The sequence below is a fragment of the Orcinus orca genome, chromosome 12 (assembly GCF_937001465.1).
Source record: "Orcinus orca chromosome 12, mOrcOrc1.1, whole genome shotgun sequence".
Classification (NCBI taxonomy): Eukaryota; Metazoa; Chordata; class Mammalia; order Artiodactyla; family Delphinidae; genus Orcinus; species Orcinus orca.
In genome coordinates, this window is record NC_064570.1 from 52,349,807 (window position 1) to 52,359,925 (window position 10,119).

Below are 10,119 nucleotides of genomic sequence, written 5' to 3' on the forward strand. Positions count from 1 at the left end.
CATTAGGGGTCTTTGAGGAGATCTGTGAGGTGCTCCATGTGCCAGCTATGACAAAGAAGGAAGGTTATTTTTCCACTGATGTCCAAGACATTAAAATTGATACCACAGGTGGAAAAATCAATCCACACCTGCATCCTTTTCCATTTTGGATTAAAGAGTATCTAAAATGGGAATTTCTCCCTATCCTCAACCTTCGTGTTCCAAGAATTTGTTTTTTAAATAAGTATTGAAGTGTTTTAACCTACGGATTATTTTGAAAATCTTAGCTGCATTTGCTTTATTTTCTGTCCCTTAATAAAAGTATTCTCCTTGAATTTTGCCTGCAATCTAAATGATCTTTGAGAGTTTTAAATCCTGAAACAGAAAACAGAATAAAGCGGCAACCACCAGTTCAGAGAAGCAGAAGTCCCTTAGTGGGAGGATGGGGGTGGTGTGAGGGAGGGGCAGGCTAGGCTAGGAAATTAAATATGAGTGAAGACATTTTTACCCTTGGTTTTCAGAAAATGATGATTTAGCATTGTAGCTGCAGAAGGGGAGTCTTCAGTTGCTCATTCTCTTTGCTGAAACTAAGACTGTCGTTTTTGTGTCTTCTTTCTGCTGATATTTCTTCTCATCATCTATCTTGAGTCTGTTTCACAACTTGTTTGATACTGCTGTTTCAGGTCACTAGAGTATTGTTTAATGAATTCTTAGAGTTCTGGCCTGTGGTTATATTTAGCTTTTTTAAAAAAAGGAGGCAGGGGTGGTGGGGAGAACATCACCCTGCAGTGCAGATCTGGCTGGAAGAAAGGAGGAGACGGCATGGGAAGGCTCACTGTACGTTGTACGTTGGAAATGCAAGATTAGGAATCTAAGGAAATAGATGAGGATTATTCAATATATATTTGCTAGAGGAATGTAATGAAATTATTACACTATTGTAAATCATAGAAAATAGTACCATTTGTTTGTCTTGAAAGATCAACAAGCCCTATATTGACCACAAATGTATTATTACTTCTAAGTCACGTGAAAATGAAACATTCCTGTCTTAGCCTGGACTCCTCAGAAAGCAGAGGCTGAACCGTAGGTTCAAGTGCGAATATTCATGTGGGGAGTGTGATCCAGGAATCACCAGGAATGGACAGGGTTGCAAAGCAAAGAAAGTGGGAGACCCGAAACAAGCCTGCTGTACAGAGTCAACCACAACGGTGGGCGACTGGTTACTTGATCCCCCAGGTCTTCCTGATAAGCTGAATGAAATGGGTTTCAGAGCCTTCCATTTGGTGGTGGTGGTGGGAAGCGGATGGAAATATTCACTGATCAGTTCCTATCCCCGCTGGTCAAAGCTTCACCCCGTGCATATTAATTGCCCCTCTCCCCAGTCTCAACAGAGAAGCCCCGGGGTGGGAGGCAAGAGGCTTGCTGGAGTAGAGGCCCTTTGGGTTACACCTGGGTGAGGCTTGTTGGAGTCTGCGCAAAACCAGTCACTGTAGTGACTGTTGGAATAAACGAAAGGTGAGGCAGAGCGAATCTGATACAGGACCCAAAGGGTGTCAGACATCCCCCAGCCTCACCATCTTATGGGTACCATGAAACTACATTAACATGGTTACCAGAATCTTGCTGCATCCAGGCTCCAGCTGGCTCACTTGCGAACTCCAGGACCTCGCATAGACTTCTACAGGTGTTGAGGAAGTCCCCAAAAGGTGCCTAATAAAAGCTCTTGTGGTGCTCCTGACTGCAAAACTCCTGGCCTCTGCTGTGCTGCCAGTGCCTCATTATAGAACTTGGAACATTATAGAACTTAGTGAGCCTGCTTTTTTTTTTTTAAATTAATTAATTTATTTATTTTTGCTGTGTTGGGTCTTCGTTTCTGTGCGAGGGCTTTCTCTAGTGTGGCAAGCGGGGGCCACTCTTCATTGCGGTGCGCGGGCTTCTCACTATCGCGGGCTCTCCCGTTGTGGAGCACAGGCTCCAGACGCGCAGGCTCAGTAGTTGTGGCTTACGGGCCCAGTTGCTCCGCGGCATGTGGGATCTTCCCAGACCAGGGCTCGAACCCGTGTCCCCTGCATTGGCAGGCGGATTCTCAACCACTGCGCCACCAGGGAAGCCCAGTGAGCCTGCTTTTTAAAACTTTTTACTTATTTTTTTGGCTGCCCAGATCTTACTTAGTTCCCCGACCAGGGATCGAATCTCTCGGACCCATGGAACATTATAGAACTTGGAACATTATAGAACTTACTGAGCTTTTATAAAGTTTTTAATTTTAGTTATTATTATTGGCTGCATGGCGTGTGTGGATAGAAGCTGTGCCCCCTGCAGTGGAAGCACAGAGTCTTAACCACTGGACCGCCAGGGAAGTCCCCTAGTGAGCCTGCCTTTTCCATGTACAAGCCTAGTGAACCCAGGCACTGTGTATCCCTAAGTGCACGTGTGCCTCTAGGAGAGCTGCGGGGAGATCGCTCATACGCCATGCTGCACCCAGAACCTGACTCTGGCTCCAAAGGGCATTCTAAAGGGCCATATCCAGTTGGTCAGATGACTTTCCATTAGTAATGGTCAATTTTACTTTGGTGTGTGTGCAAGTGGGGAAGGGGGAGACTTGAAATCTGGCTTCTGTTCCCCTCTCATTCTTCATTTCCATTCCCCGTGTACCTCACCAAGCCTCCCAGATAGGTCTCTGAATATCCGATGCCCAGTCATAGATAGGCTTGAGATTTCCCCCAGGATTCTCCTTGGTCCCCACATAAGTTAGGGCTGCAAAGAGGTACTTAGGAAGGGTTTGGGTATTACCTAATTCCACACACCTGTGGTACACAAATCTTGGCTTCGGCCAATGGGTTCTGATCCCCATTACAAGTTATATATCTTATCTCTACAATTCTAGGGACTCTATTGATCAATATACAAATCAAGCTGAAGAAAATCTTTACGAATATATACTTGATTTAGGACTGAATCATCTTTTCTTCTAAATGGCAGATGATCCAAATTCAAAGAAGAAGAAAAGAACATGTATTTTGACTTAAACACTAATAGGCTTCAGGTAAGTGAACCACTTTAAGTGTGTATCAGCCAGGTCCTGGCAATGTCTGTGACCTTAGCGATAGGGGAAAATAACAAGATTTCAACATCCTTACTTTGCTGCTGGAGAATTTGAGGCACAGGCAGCTTCAGACATAGCTCCATGCTTCTCAAGCTTGACCTTGCATCGGAATAACTTGGAGGGCTTGTTAAAACATTGGGTCCCACTCATATATTCAGTACTGATTCAGTAGGTCTGGGACAGGGCTCAGGAATTTTTTACTTCTAACAGTCTCCCTGGCACAGCTGGTACTGTTGGTACAAGGACCACACTTTGGGGCTTCCCTGGTGGCGCAGTGGTTGAGAGTCCGCCTGCCGATGCAGGGGACACGGGTTCGTGCCCCGGTCCGGGAAGATCCCACGTGCCGCGAAGCGGCTGGGCCCGTGAGCCATGGCCGCTGAGCCTGCGCATCCGGAGCCTGTGCTCCGCAACGGTAGAGGCCACAACAGTGAGAGGCCCGTGTACTGCAAAAACAAACAAACAAAAAACCAAAACAAAACAAAACAAAAAGGACCATGCTTTGAGAACCAATGGTCCGGTAGATAAAAGTAACTTCAGGTTGAAGTCTGATGACGATTTTGCCTCCTTTCCTCCAGGCCAGAGCTTGTTTCATAGTCATTTCCCTTATTAGCATTGGTGTTTAATATAGCTGATCATTTTCAACTAGATTTTAATTGTGTGCCTTTTGTAGTAAGTAGATAAAAGATTAGAAAGCAGGTGGAGTATCCACATCCAAACCAGAAGAGGGTATTTTGGGGAAACAGTCCTAGTGCTCTATATCAGGGGTTGGCAAATGATGGTCCATGGGCCAAATCTGGCCCACTGTCTGTTTTTGTAAATAAAGTTTTATTGGAATGCAGCCACACGGTGATTTCTGTATTGTCAATGGCTGCTTTTGGGCTGTAACAGCAGAGTAGTAGGTGCAGCAGAGACCTCATGACCCATAGAAGCAAAAATATTTACTATCTGGCCCTTTACAGAAAACATTTGCCTACCTCAAGTCTATGTGTTCCTCTGAACAACTGTTGCCTCATTTAGGGAAGCTTTTCTCTTGAAACCCAGCAGTAAGCAACATCAGTTTACTTTAGCAGATATGAAACTTGAATCCTAATGCTTTCTTCCGCCCTTTCTCAACCCTTCTCCCCTAACATGGAAAGTGGCCCAATAAGTGAAATGAAACTTGGCCCAATCAGCGATATTTAGAAAGTGGAAGGTGAAAGTGTTGACATCTGCTTGTATTTTGTGGTCCAATCTTCTCTGGCAGCACGTGATAGGGCGAGAGAGTTCTGGTCAGCAGGGCATCTCACATTTTGTGAAAGATTGTCTCGTGTTATCTGACCTTAGATAGATTTATGCCTACTCAGAAATGCGGTTTGATGAAAGATCTGCCTTTTTTTCCTAACAGTGGCTTCCTAGGTGAACTCTTCCTTCCTTCAGTTTTGGTAATTTCAGTAAGTTTGAGTGTCTATTGTAGTTCAGTATCTGTATGTATACATTAATGAACACGTAGGTATATTTTCAGGCATATGTGTATTTTAATGCCCAGGCATGTCCATCTTACCTCTTTGCCTCTTACCTCCTTTCTGATCTTATCTCCTCCTCTGCAGTTGGTTCATATCCCCAGAGAAGTGGCCACCAAGACAGGATTAGCAGTGTAGGAGATATTTTAGGGGAAATGCTTGGGAAGGATTCACGTGAGGAGGCAGGGATGGTGGGGAGAATGTCACCCTGCAGTGCAGATCTGGCTGGAAGAAAGGAGGAGACGGCATGGGAAGGCTCACACTGCAGTGAGTTGTTTTCAAAGAATTACGCCCAAGTAGTGGGAGTCCTTGAGCCAAAGTCGAAGGAGTCCCGTGTCTCACAGGAAAGGGTCAGTGCTACTTCCTCCAGTGATTGGCTGGGGGCAGCCGGGAAATAGTGTCCTCAGCATGAACACGGTGGTGGGTCCACAGGGGCAGCAGCTGGGGGCCGCTGAATGTGCTGGAATATGCAGGAGGTCCGAGAGGCACATGTTCATAGCCTCTGCACCCTTATATCGCTTACATCTTGCCACCAAAATTGTCATTTAAAAGCAGAAAAACAGAAAACAGCCATAGACCTGTGATGGTTCTCCTTTCCTTGCAGAAAAGTCTGCTCTGCCGTCTGACCACACCCGCCTTTCCCGCCTTTGCTCCACGACACACATAACACACCCTGCGTGTGCCTTCCTTTTCTGTCACGGGCACTTTGCCCATATGCTTCCTTTTTTCTCACCTGCCCTCCCTCTCTCAGCCGCCCATTGAAATCCTACTTCTTTTAGAAATATTTTGCCCTGGCACCTTGAAGGTCTAGTTTACTTAGGAAACATTTGAATTTATATGCTAAATGCTGGGAAGAGTCCAAAGATGAATCAGATGTGGATTCTGCTCTGAAGGATGAACTTTAATAGGAAAAGTGATACTCCATAAACAGTATATTAAAAGAAACAAGTAAGAAAAGACATAAGCTGAGTGCAGAGAAAATACGGTGGGAATTTAAACGAGGGAAAGATTACCTTCACAACAGAGAAATCCACTCTGACAGGTGGGCCTTGAAGAATCAGTGCGACTTGGGTGTGAGGAGATGGGAGGGAAGGGAATTCCAGATTAAAAGAGGAACAAGGCCGTAAGTGTGGGTTTCTTTAGAACAGCCTTAGTGACTAGGGTTTTCAAACTGCACATAAGACCCATTAGCAGAGGATGAAATAAATTTGGGGGTCCTCTTACCAGAAAAAAAAGGAGGAAAATAAATAAAACAAATAGGATAGAGAATGTTTGGAGTCCATGGCATGTAGTAAAGGTATTACTTTGTGAAATGTGTGTGTGTGTGTATATATATATATATATATATATATATATATATACACACATATATACACACACACATATATACATATATATGTGTGTGTATATATTTCCATATATATATATATGTTAAAATATTTATTTATTTATTTTGGGCTGTGTTGGGTCTTCATTGCTGCGCACAGGCTTTCTCTAGCTGCAACGAGCGGGAGCTACTCTTCGTTGTGGTGTGCAGGGTTCTCATTGCGGTGGCTTCTCTTGTTGTGGAGCACGGGCTCTAGGCATGCGGGCTTCAGTTGTGGCATGTGGGCTCAGCAGTTGTGGCTTGCAGGCTCTAGAGCGCAGGCTCAGTAGTTGGTGCTCACGGGCTTAGTTGCTCCGTGGCATGCGGGATCTACCCGGACCAGGGCTCGAACCCGTGTCCCCTGCATCGGCAGGCAGATTCTTTTTTTTTTTTTTTTTTGCGTTACGCGGGCCTCTCACTGTCGTGGCCTCTCCTGTTGCAGAGCACAGGCTCCGGACGCGCAGGCCCAGCAGCCATGGCTCACGGACCCAGCCGCTCTGCGGCATGTGGGATCCTCCCGGACCGGGGCACAAACCCATGTCCCCTGCATTGGCAGGCGGACTCTCAACCACTGTGCCACCAGGGAAGCCCTGGCAGGCAGATTCTTAACTACTGTGCCACCAGGGAAGTCCCTATTTCCATATATTTAATAAATGTATTTCTTATTGGGGGCAAGCTTTTGTCTTATTTGAGTTTATTCAACAATATATATTTATGAAGCATCTCTTATGTTCCAGACACTGGGCAAAGGCCTGGGTATATAGTGATGAAGAAAACTGTCATAGGCTCTTTCTTCATGGGGATTATGACCCAGTACAGTGGTTCTCAAACTTTAGCAGCATCAGAAATACCTGGAAGACTTAATAAAATACAGATGGCTTCAGAGTTTCTCATTCATTGCGTCTGGGGTGGGGCCTGGGAATTTGCATTTCTATCCAGTTCTCAATTAATGCTAAAGGTTCTGGTAGGGGACCACATTAGGCACTGGTCTAGCGGGCTACTTAAATAACTACAAATAAATATCTGACGGCAGTTTGTGATTAAATGTTAGGAAAGAGAACTATGAGAGAGAGAGAGAAACTGGGAAACCTATTATATATTGGATAGTCAGAGATGATGTCTGAGAAAATAGCTTTCAGGCAGCAGGAATATCACATCAATAAACCAGAGGAACTAAAAACATGAGCAAGAGAAGGATTTGAATAGAGACTGGAAAGTGGGTAGGGACTAGATCATGTGGGGTCTTTAGTCGAGTGACATTCAAATTGGGATGCGCACATTCCTGGTTAGCATCAAGACTTTCTAAGGGGTATGCGGGCACATGTACTGTTAAGAGAATCATCTTCCTTTGTGCTCTCCTAAAATGGATCAACCCAATGGCCAGTATTTTGGTAGTACTTATTTACCTTTTCTACCTCTTTATGAATAAAGGCAAACTTATCTCCTAGTGAATCTTGCTACGGTATCTTGTCCTAGGGTGTAAAAATCACTTGGGGTATAAAACAAGGAATAACTCAAAATATAACTGAAAAAGATAAAATAACTCAATTAAAAAACTCAAAAAAATAAAAGACCTCAAAAAACCTTGGTGTTGAAAAAGTAAAAGACTCTTATGTGGAATAAAAACAAAATCTGTTCTCGAGGCAATTGGTCTCTGGTTCTCGGCTTTCAGCAAAATTGAAGGAGGCCCTAAGTAAGCTGTCAGCGGCAGGGCATTAAAAATTATTTTTGATGATGGATCACTTTGTTATTTTGACGTATAACTGGAAAGGAGACTAGCATTTAGTGTCATTGCTGTAACAAAACTTTCCTTTCCTCTATTTATTTAGGTGGATAAAACAAGCACTTTCTCTTACCTCTCTAAAAATGAAAAATTAGAAAAAGAATCGACTCTGAAAACTGTCATGATTTAGCATTAAGTACTGTCAAATCATAGATACATGAATTAATTGGGATACAAAACAGGGTCATTGAATTCATTAAGAGATTCATTTCTGATACATTGTATATATTTAATAATTATCTACACAATTTATAATTATGTTGACTAGCTTTATACTTGTGATAAACGTTAATACCTACACCAACCAGAATTATATTTTGGGGGGAAATGTATCAGTTATTTAATTAGGTTCTTTGTAAGAAATTTAGAACACCAATTTGTGAGAGAAAACAGAATAGAGGTAGCCCTAGAGCCGAGGAACAACTTTGATTTCTTCGCAGAGTTTTTGGGTCCAGGGCTCTCAGGTCAACCTTGCTCTGCTCTGTAAGCTTGGATTTCCCTTTCTCTGCGTCGAAGGTCTTACCTTCCTGGTGTCTGGGCTTTACAAAGCTTCTTCTTCCTGAAATAAGCCTCAGGGAGATGTTTTGGGATTTCCACACCACTTACCAGTTTTGGTGGAGATGACAAATTTCTGGTGTGTTCTAGCAGAGGAACTCGATTGAGGATGAGAGGTCCAGTCACAAGCAGCATGCTACCGCTCAGCTGCTTCAGGAAAACCACCGCCATGCCTCTGTGGCACCCAGTGAGGTTGCTCACAACGGTGCTGGGAGTGATGCTAGCTCGCAGCTTCCTTACGTCTGACGGAAAGGTTTTCTTTGGTGGCTCGAGAGCTTTCAAGGCACGTCTTCAGTAGAACAGTATCCAGGCATTCTGTGACGCTTATCCACTCAGGTCCCACCATTTCTGTCACCCCCAAGCAAGAAATGTCTCTTTCTTTTCAACCTTAAATGTAGCTGCCGGTGACTTCCTCTTCGCCATGGCCTTGCTGGAACACATAGCAGATGGGGAAAAGCTTCCAATTCCGTTGACTAGGATGGGGTTTTGGTTGTGGTGGGGTTTCCCCTTCTGAGGTGTTTTTTTGGCCTTGAGGTTACGCTTCTTAACCTTGCCCTGGCATCAGCCTTCTTGGCTTCAGGTTTCTTCTCCTTATATCCAGCTTCTCTGTTTTTTCATCCACCATCTTGCAAGATGGGAAAGAGCCAGAATAGTATGTTTTGACACTGAGAACATTTATGGCCACAGAAAAACTTTAAAAAATTTATCTCAATCTCTCTTTATATCTCTATTTATATATCTTTATCTAACTTTCTATATGTAACAGGAATCTATCTATCTATCTATATAAAACAGAACATAAAAGGATCAACAGAAAGACTTTGAAGCAGAAAAAATATAAGGATAACTCTCTGCTGTAAGTATAATGGAAACATGAGTTCAATATGAATGAATTAATGAGTTTAATATGAATTAATTAAATACTAACTCATATTTAATGAGTTAAATAGGAGTGAATTGGCCTCAGATACAGAAGGAAGATTCCATGACTGTCTGGGCATGTGGGGAGGAGGTTTCTGGAAAAAAGGGGATTAGCCTCTAGAAGAGCAGAGATAGGAAAAGCCAGGGCTGTGGGCCTGCAGTCTGGGGCATGAGAGCTCCCATTCTGGTCTCGACTCTCAGTCCGCTTCTTGAATTTTGGGTGGGTAACTGCTCCCTTCTGCTGATTGCCCTGCGTCTCTCTCGCTTCTTCTCCCCTCCCTTCCTCCAATATCCCCTGCATTCCCCTCCTGCCTCCTTTACCACACAACAGGTCAGGTGAGTATGGGATGGCGATCAGCATCAGGGAGCGTGAGACAGAGAAAACACATGGTTATGTGACCCTGAATGTAGTTAAGTTTGTGAGGTTCTTATTTAGGTGGGGGAGTGAGAGGGGTGATTGCACAGGTGAAGCCATATCATCTCTGTTGTTGGTTTTTTTTCTGCTTTAAGCCCCAGAGTGGGTTCCTGGCTGGAGAGGTTTGGGAGGACAGCTGCTCTACCCCTTGGACTGGGCAAGTGGTGTAGCCGTGCTGACCCCTGCCTCCTAGAAGAGTTGGAAGACTTTCTCTTTAGCAAAGGGAGCTGAAGTAGCAGAAAGCCATCTGGACTGACTGAGAGTCAGGGAGTTGGATTAGGGCCATGCTCTGCCACTTTTTTCTGGGATCTTGGGGAAAGCATCTCGACTCTTAATGCCCAGTTTGTAAAGGAAAAAATGGAATAAAGTGATCTGTGCATCTTCTCCCTACTCCAAAATTAATGGAGAATTGGGAAGAGCTTACAAAAGCCCAGGCACTGTTATTTTTCATCAGCATCCTTGATGAGAAAAATTACAGTGAACTTTCCGGTT

The 10,119-nt window shown here is 44.1% G+C and overlaps 1 pseudogene; it reads right to left on the reverse strand.

Annotated features, from left to right (window-relative positions):
- Positions 1–6,815: 6,815 nt before the first annotated feature.
- On the reverse strand, positions 6,816–8,916 carry LOC101278614 (60S ribosomal protein L6-like; annotated as a pseudogene).
- Between the last annotated feature and the right edge of the window lie 1,203 nt (positions 8,917–10,119).